Source organism: Leucopleurus acutus, assembly GCF_964270905.1.
Source record: "Leucopleurus acutus genome assembly, chromosome: 19".
Lineage (NCBI taxonomy): Eukaryota > Metazoa > Chordata > Mammalia > Artiodactyla > Delphinidae > Leucopleurus > Leucopleurus acutus.
In genome coordinates this window covers 31,305,973-31,314,161 of record NC_139161.1, presented here as the reverse complement: position 1 = coordinate 31,314,161, position 8,189 = coordinate 31,305,973, and the positions used below count along the sequence as shown (strand labels likewise).

Sequence of the window (8,189 nt, the reverse complement as noted above, 5' to 3'; positions counted from 1 at the left end):
TTTGTTTCACTTTGACATCACCAAGTTGTGAAAATGCGCAAGAATGCCGCATCTGAGTGGTGCCACGTACTCCCATCACGCAGTTATTATCGTGCAGTTATTAATATCACTAAATCATGCGTACAATGTAATGATGAATTACAGTGAATATACCTATATAATATAGATCTATATTCTATCTATATAGTATATATAGGCAAGGGAGGCAAGAGGAGCCCTGAGCATCACTTGCCCCTTTGCCTTTTCCAGGGGCCTCTCTATACAGAGGCAGGCAGACGGTCTAACTGGCCCCTCGAAATCTCCCACACCCGAGGCGGGCGAATTCGCGCAGGTCTTGAGGGGTCCAGAGCTTCGAGGTTCGTAGGTGGGGGAGGAGCGAGGGGCGTTCCGAAGACTCCAGCCAGGCCTCTCTCCTGAGCCCAGCCGAGATTACAGCTCATCTCGCGAGAGCCTGAGCAAGGCCCGGCTGCGGGCGGCGGGGGCGGGATGTTGGCGGAACACTCTAGACCGCGCCCCCTCTGGCGCAGCTGGCAGAGGCGCTGGCGGGAGCGGCCGGCGGCGCGCACGCGCAGGTGAGCCGGGAAGGCGCGGGGGCACGAGGGCGGGGGGCGGGGCCTTGCGTCGCGCCGCGGGCACGTCTCTGCGCGTCCTCAGTATTTAATGTCTCTGTGTTCCACGGGTCTGGGCGAGCACGTGGGGGAGCGGCCGGAGTGCAACGCTGCGGGACCGGCCTGGCAGACGGGCTGAGGCGGGGCAGAGGCGGGGGCCGAGGGGCCAGGGGGCGGCGGCGGCGGCGCGAGGACTCTGCATCCTGACGGTCGCCGAGGAGCTGGTAAGTTGGGGCCGCAGGGAGCGGCTGAACTGGGGACCACCTGCCGGGGCCCCGAGAGCGGCGCCGTTGGGGTGATGGTGATCCTAGGGTGCAGGTGCAGGGTGCGTCGCGTGCTCCAGGACTCACGGGGTGCGAGGCTCCCGACGCTGAGGGCGTGCAGAGGGGTTCCGGCCCGTCGCCTGCTGTCAAGCAGGCCCTTTCTCTTTCGTCGCCTGCGCGCCCCCTCGTCCTTCTCCGCCGGGTTCTTGCTGACAAATCGCTTGTGCTTGGCTGGGGCCGCGCTCCGCAGCCGCGCGGTGTCCCCTACGCGCGTCACCATCCTCGGGGGCGGGAAGCGAGGGCGCGACGCCCGGGATACCCCTCTGCGGCTTAACTTTCCCCGAGCGCACACACTCTCCCGAGAGACGGACCTGAGTGCGTTCCACCCAAGGTCGCCCAACCCCACACGCGTTTACTTTTCAAAGGTCGTGTGTACCCAGTTTGAGCCGGGAGAGGCGCCGGCGGGCGGGCTGTGGGCAGGGCCAGGTGCTCACAAGGGCGAGGAAGTGTCCCAAGGCCTGCGGGCACTCCTTCCCCACTGAGTTGAATTGGTCACTTCAGGAACCTCACCCAACTTCTGGGCCCCGTTATATCGCCCGGGGGTGCTCCCCATCGAGGCCGGCGGTGGCAGACTAGAGCTGGTCGCTCTGCCCCTGGGAGTTCAGTGCGGCGAACCAGGGGAAGGGGCTCGGTTTGCAGAGCCGGGAGGATGAGCTAGGAGATAGGTCGTGATTGGAACCTTTTTGCGGGCGGAGGGAAACCGTTTGAACCGAGTTAGGGTCCCGATGTGAAAGGCTTGGTGACTCTCAAGAGGATTAGCTTTTGCAGCCCCTTAAAGGGTGTCGGAGAGGCGGAGGCTGTCCTGTCCCGTGTGCCCGCTGACTTAATGCCCGCGGGTTTGTGGGTCACGTGTCGTGCTCCGCCTGCACCCACCTCTGGTCCTCGGGCCGGAGGGACCACGCTAGTTTCGGGGTTCTGGATCAAAGTGTGTTTGGGCAGGCTTTCGCCAGTTTTACTATTTTGTGCCCTTGGGTGCGGTTCCTCCCATTTCTCCTCCAAGGAAGGCACAAGAGACGGATAGGAGCTGTTGGTGTGTTGGGTGGTGCCGAATAGACCTGGGACTGCTTGGAAGCCCTGGGCGTTTCGCGGTCTCCCTTCTCCGCGGAGATGCAGAGGTTGGCTGGCGCCTTCTTGCCCCCCGGCCTCTACTAACACAAACCCGGTGCACTTAACTCCAGGTGTGAGAGGAGGCCTCTCAGGTCGGGTAGGGTGTGTGGGCAGGACAATTAGGGTCAACTAGCCATCTTTCCCCTATGAAGTTCAGGCTGCTTGGTGTTTAAATTTATTTCCTGCAGGGAAATCTGGGTTGCTGGATACTTGGTACAGTCATATCTGTTGGTTTGCTATCCAAGCCCCCCACCCCCTTTGTCGAAATTATTGATCAAGAAGCACCATTCACAAGAAGCTATTAATTCTAGCAACTAGTGACCTTACTTTGCTACCGTGTTACTGTAACTAAGTCCTTCCCGGATTAGTTTTTTTGTTTTTTTTTTTTAAATTCTATTTAGAAGTGTGGGCTCTTAGTAAGCACCACCCACCCTCTTTGCTCTTAAAGGTACAGAGCATCTTTGAAATGCAGAGAGGGCAGCATGATTTGACCATTTATCAAATTCCTCTTTTCTTGAAGTTCAGGTGGTTCACCTGCTGATTATTTAAGATTTTCTCAGCACTGGAAGCAAGTGAAGTAATTTTGGGGGAGCTTTTCTGACTTGTGTTGAACCTTTCCTCTTGAACGTCAAAACTAGTTTTGTGGGTTCTGGGTAGTAATTCCTGGGTATATTCTCGGATGAAGAATGGCCCTAGGCCAGAGTCGGTTCTCTGCGTCCTACAAGTATGCAAATCTTTGAAGCCTTTGTGCCTACCTGGATTAAATAGGCTCTATTGTCATATGTTTTGTCAGGTGATGGCCCAGAAGTTGCAGGTAACTGATCCCCTCCCAGCCTGTGAGTGTCTAGCTGGAGCCCTTTGTGTGAATATCATTTCCTCCTCCCAGCTGTTTCTAGGAAGTACACTCAGACTTGGCCACTGCAGGGTGGCAGTGAAGGTGTCTGTTGGAAGTGGCTGCTCAGGTGCCACGGGGATGTGTCTCCAGTATAAGGTTGCTCAGCATCAATATTTTAAAGTCATTTGTTTTGCTCTACCTGGTAACCCAAATTATTCTTGGACTTTGAACCCAGGCCAGGTCATAACCATCGTTTGTGGGTGAAGGCTAGTTTTAGGCTTTTCAGTGTTCTCCCATCCTAAAGACAAATTATGATAATATTTGTGGGGCATGGCACTGTGCCTGGTACATGATGGGTGCTCAAGCATTGATTTCTTTTTTTTCCCCTCTTTCTTAAAGAGTCTCTGAGACTGACTTTAAGTTTCCCTTGAATCTGTTAAGTGACTTACTTGAATTCTAATAAAAGTACCCTACTCCCCAACCTCTGACCTGGAAACTTGGTTGGAAGGAGGGGGAAAACAAATTGGCTTCCCCACACTTTGCCAGCCAGCCTCCTGGCTCAAGCCTACAGCACCCCATGTGCCTGGTGAGCTGGTGCCTTCCAGCCCATTCTCCCCAGGCTCCTCCTTCCTCATCTTCCCTGTGAGTCTAGGATGAATGGGCCTCTCTGCAGTTTGGACCGCTGTGCTCTTGTGGGGAAGTTTTGGGTGTGACTTAGTACCTTCAGCTTACCTTTCTAGGGAGTTTCCCTCTGCTCTGGGCAGGTGGTGGTGGGTCCTTACGGGCCTCTTATCCCACTGAAATCATTTCATGCTATTTGAGTTGCTGATCTTTGTGGGATGTATTTTAATCCTAAACCTTCATTTCTAGGGCAGGTTGTTTCTTCCACATCCCTTTCTGGTGTAATGTCTCACACAGGTTTCACCTTTGATCATTTAACATCAAGTACCCATTGTGTGTGGCATTTCCACCGAGCAAACCTGCTGGCCCTCGTACCTAGTTTTAAACTTGGGCCGTGTAAAACAGTGACAGTGTTTCGGGTAGGACAGAGTAGCTGGAGAAATAGCTGGTGGGGACATGGAAACTAAAATCTAGGGGACACCTCTTCCTTGATAGTTACTCTGGGAGGTGAGTTACAAGCAAACGCCTCCCTAATCCTTTAATCCTGACACCTCTGAGTGCAGTTGAGGAGGGTGAAGCTAGAGTTCATTCGGGATTGTTTCAGTGGCTAATAAAAAATACAAATAGAGGGATAGAGAAACCGACAAGTGTGGGTTTGGACTTGAACTAGAGGACTTTTGTGAGAAGGACAAGGAGTCATCAAGTCCATGGGCTTTTCACCTAACCTTTCTGTTGCTTTCTAAGCAGATTGTTGCAGTAAAGGAATGTGTGTTATCATTCAGCATTCTGAGGACTGGCTTTCAGTTATAAGGAACTTTCGAGGTGTCCTTTTCCTCCTCCTAAATGGTTCTACTAAGTGGTCTTTGTTCTGTCCAGTTCTTGCCATCTTGAGTGTCTCTGCAGCTCGGTTTGATAAGTTTGCAACAGTTGACAGTAAACATTCTGTCCCCATCTGGTCGTACAGCCTGGCTGCCTTCACTTAGCCGGTCCTCACTGAGGCCTATGTACTTAGGAACAAAGCAGGGCCTCAGAAGAGTTCTGGAAGTAAAGGTATGCAGTGCTGAGGGCTGATGAGGCTTGTTTCACCCTGGGCTTAGCTAGCAAGAGCCCTGGATTGGGGGGTGTGGGTGGAGTGGAGGTTGAGATCTGGGTGCCGCTTTCAGGGTTGAAACCTGGCTGTTGTTCCAGGCAGGTCTGTTGGCCCTCAGGGTCTTAGTTTCTTTAGCTGGTGAAAGAAGATTGGTCAACACCAAAGCCATTCAGATTGTGCCCCTAAGAGCACAATCTGACTAACCCCTGGAGTTAGTCAGCCCCTTAGGGCTGCTGGGAGGTAGAGTTGCCGCAGGTTGTGTATGGGAGGCAGGGTGTGTTTGGGCTGGGGATGCCTGGGTAGTACAAGCCAAAGTCTAAGAAAAAAATGACAACCCACTGTTTTAGGTGCATTTGAAGTTCATTTAACTCTAAGGTGCTACTGTACTAAATATTTTTATTTTTTACAATATCTTTATTCTCCTCAGTCTGTCTTTAGGGTTGAGGGTCTAGAGCTGCCTTGTCCTATAGGGTAGCTACTAGTTATATGTAGCTAGTTAAATATAAATTTTTTAAAGCATTAAGTAAAATTAAAAAATTAGTTCCTTGGTGACAGTAGTCACATTTCAAGTGCTCAGTAGCTTCATGTGGCCAGTGGCTGCAGTACTGGACAGTGCAGGTTCTGGAACATTTTCATCATCACATAAAGCTCTGTTGGACAGCACTGGACTTAGTTCTTTGCCCAACTCTAAAAGCTTCATTGTCTCGCCTTGTAAAGCATCACGTGTTTGGGCTTAGTCTTCCATATTCCACACACCCAACAGCTTTGGTGACAAGTTATTTATCAGTCCTCTCCATGGCATGTTCAGAACAAGTTCCGGTCTGCCAGCTTGGAGGGCAGTGATCAATTATGAAACAGTTTGAGAAAGGAGTGTAGTGAGGGCTCTGGGGATGGGAGTGTGAAGTGAAGGGGCCAGACGCCAAGCCTTTGGAAAGCCGTTTTCGCTTGAGAGCCTGTTTATCAGTGTAAAGGTCCTCGCTGCTTCTCCAAGGCCAGTGCTCACTGGCTTGGTCGTTACGTCAGGAGACTTGCTATTTGGTCCTTCACTCACCTGGTGACTTCCTGCAGGTCTCAGTGTGGGCCCTCTGCTGAGCCAGGTTGCAGACACCTTGCGGACAAGCGTCATTTTCATTCTGCTCCTCCGGTCCATCTCAGTGTTAGGAGGCCTGGCTTTACTGAAGGCCTCGGGGAGAGTTGGTCCCCAGTGGGGATCCCGAAGTGTTGGTGTGGAGCCGGCTCTGGGGAGTGCGCTCTATTTCCAGATGCCCCTCATCTAGTCCTGGGTGTGCTTAGTTTGAACCCTACTAGACTGGCCTTTGGCATATAATGTGAACTCTTTTTTTGGGCCCCAACAGCAGAAGATGCATAACAGACACTTACTGAGTACCTACCGTATACCTGATAATTTGGCAGGGTTTTTGCACGTTATTCCCTTTTTATTCTCTCTCAATCCTATGAGGTTAAGAATTCCTAGTTTGTGGACTTGCCTGGTGGCACAGTGGTTACGAATCTGCCTGTCAATGCAGGGGACCGGGTTCGAGCCCTGGTCTGGGAAGATCCCACATGCTGAGAAGCAGCTAAGCCCGTGTGCCACAACTACTGAGCCTGCACTCTAGAGCCCACGAGCCACAACTGCTGACCCCACGAGGCACAACTACTAAAGCCCTCGCGCCTAGAGCCCGTGCTCCGCAACCAGAGAAGCCACTGCAATGAGAAGCCCACGCACCACAATGAAGAGTAGCAACTAGAGAAAGCCCGTGCGCAGCAATGAAGACCCAATGCAGCCAAAGATAAATTAATTAATTTAAAAAAAAAGAATTTCTAGTTTGTGTATGTGGAAACAGAGGCCCTAGGGAAGGTAAGCTGATCCTAGGGCACAGGACTGGGCTGTCTTGGGGCTTAGATCAGGGTTCAGTATCTCTAGCTCCCTGCTTAGAGGCTGTTTCTTGTTAACTGCCCCATTAGCCCTCCATCCTCATCCAGAAAGTGAAACTGGGTTTTTAAAAGAATAAAATCCCACAAACTGAGTCAGACTGTTAGGTCATTACAGCCTCATTCAGCCCTAGGAGGGAGGTATTTGTATCCCATTTCTTTGGATGTTATCATTTTACAGGAAACAGAAGTTAAGGATCTTTAAGGCAAGTGTTTTATCAGAATTGTGCAACCGTCCAGTGCCTTGGAGCTGCATAACCATGCCTTAGGGCCTGGAAAACGGCTCTCAAGACTCTGGCTTAGTTTGATCACCTGGTTGAAAAGGCAGCCTTGAAGTCACTCATTCCCTGGCTAGTAATAGTGTGGCCTGTCAGACCTCACACAGGGTTTCGAGACCATCCCCTGGCCTCAACAGGCCATCGCCTGAGAGTAGCTTGGCTTGCTCCGTGTTGGAGCAGGCAGCAGGATCCCTTCAAACCCAGCCCTCAGCTCTCAGCACGCTGCCCTGCCCCCCCCTTCCCTCCGGCCTTGGCTGGGAAGACAGATCTCCTGCCCCTCCCCCTTCCTGCCCCTCCTGAGAGATGGGAGTGGCTTGCCCTGAGCTGCACTGGGATGGGCGTGAGCTCTGTCTCTAGTGAGGAGAGGCCATGCTGAGACTAACCTCCTTGCTTTGTCCTTTGACTTTGGTGAGGCCCGCCCAGCCAAGCATGTGCTATCATGCTATTTTTAGCAGGTGGTATCCTTTAGGAGGGCCAAGTGCATGTGGCTTCAGTGTACGGGGCAGGTCCTGGTGCCAGAGCTGCTGCCTCTCCTAATCAGGGGAGGAAGGAGAATAAAGCCACCCTAGAGACTGTCATGGGGGGTGTGTATGTGTGTGCGGTCACTTAAGAGGTCCCTGGGCTGCTTTTTCTATCTGGACCTGTGGCAAGGACCCACCCCTGCCTCCCGGGCCAGGCAGGCATGTGACCGAGGCAGCCCAGTGAGCCGGCACTCCTAGGTCAGGATTGCTGTCCTAGGGAAGGACGACCCAGCAGCCGATCTCTCAGGAAATCACATTAGTTCTGTCTTCGTGGGAAGTCATCCAGCCTGAGGACAGGCCACTAAAAACTCTGTAAAACTGTGAATCCGCGGCAGCCTCATAACTGGCATCCTCTGACTTAAGCCAAAATAAAACCACAAGAGAAGACAAACCCATGCCCTTCAGCAGGAATTCTTACTGGGAAGCCACTGAGGCTGAAGAGATACGAAAAAGGGGTTTGACAAACAAGTTTTGTTCCTCGCTGCCCTCCGTTCTCCCCCCTTTCTTGTCCCTTCTTTCCTCTAACTTGGAGCTGCCAGCTCCAGCCCATCTCTCTTGTTTCTGATTAAGAAAGCTTAGAGCCATATAAGGTCCTCTGTTGCCTATGGTTTACGTTGGCTGGAGAACAAGGTTGTTTTCGCAAAGTCCGATTCAAAGAAGTGGCAGGGACTTCTGTGTGTCTGTCTGTCTGTCTCTGTCCTCCATCTGCAACCCCACCCCCACCCCCGGAGGGGGGCTGGGCCACCTTATTGGGACAGATGCACTTGAGGGTGTGGAGGCACTGTGGGTGAGGGCTTAGCTGCGGTCCTCCAGGGCTAGTGACCTCAGGGCTTCCTGGCAGATGCATTCGCTGAGAACTCAGAGCGAACCTCTG

General features: G+C 52.4%; 1 protein-coding gene across 1 annotated transcript in view; it reads left to right on the top strand.

The window, feature by feature from the left end:
• The first annotated feature begins 758 nt into the window (after positions 1-758).
• The window catches only part of AKAP1 (A-kinase anchoring protein 1), a 32,621-nt gene continuing 25,190 nt past the window's right edge, over positions 759-8,189 (top strand). The window contains exon 1 of the mRNA XM_082861767.1: positions 759-832. The gene's annotated coding sequence lies outside the window, so the exon portion shown is untranslated. The remainder of the gene's footprint in view (positions 833-8,189) is intronic.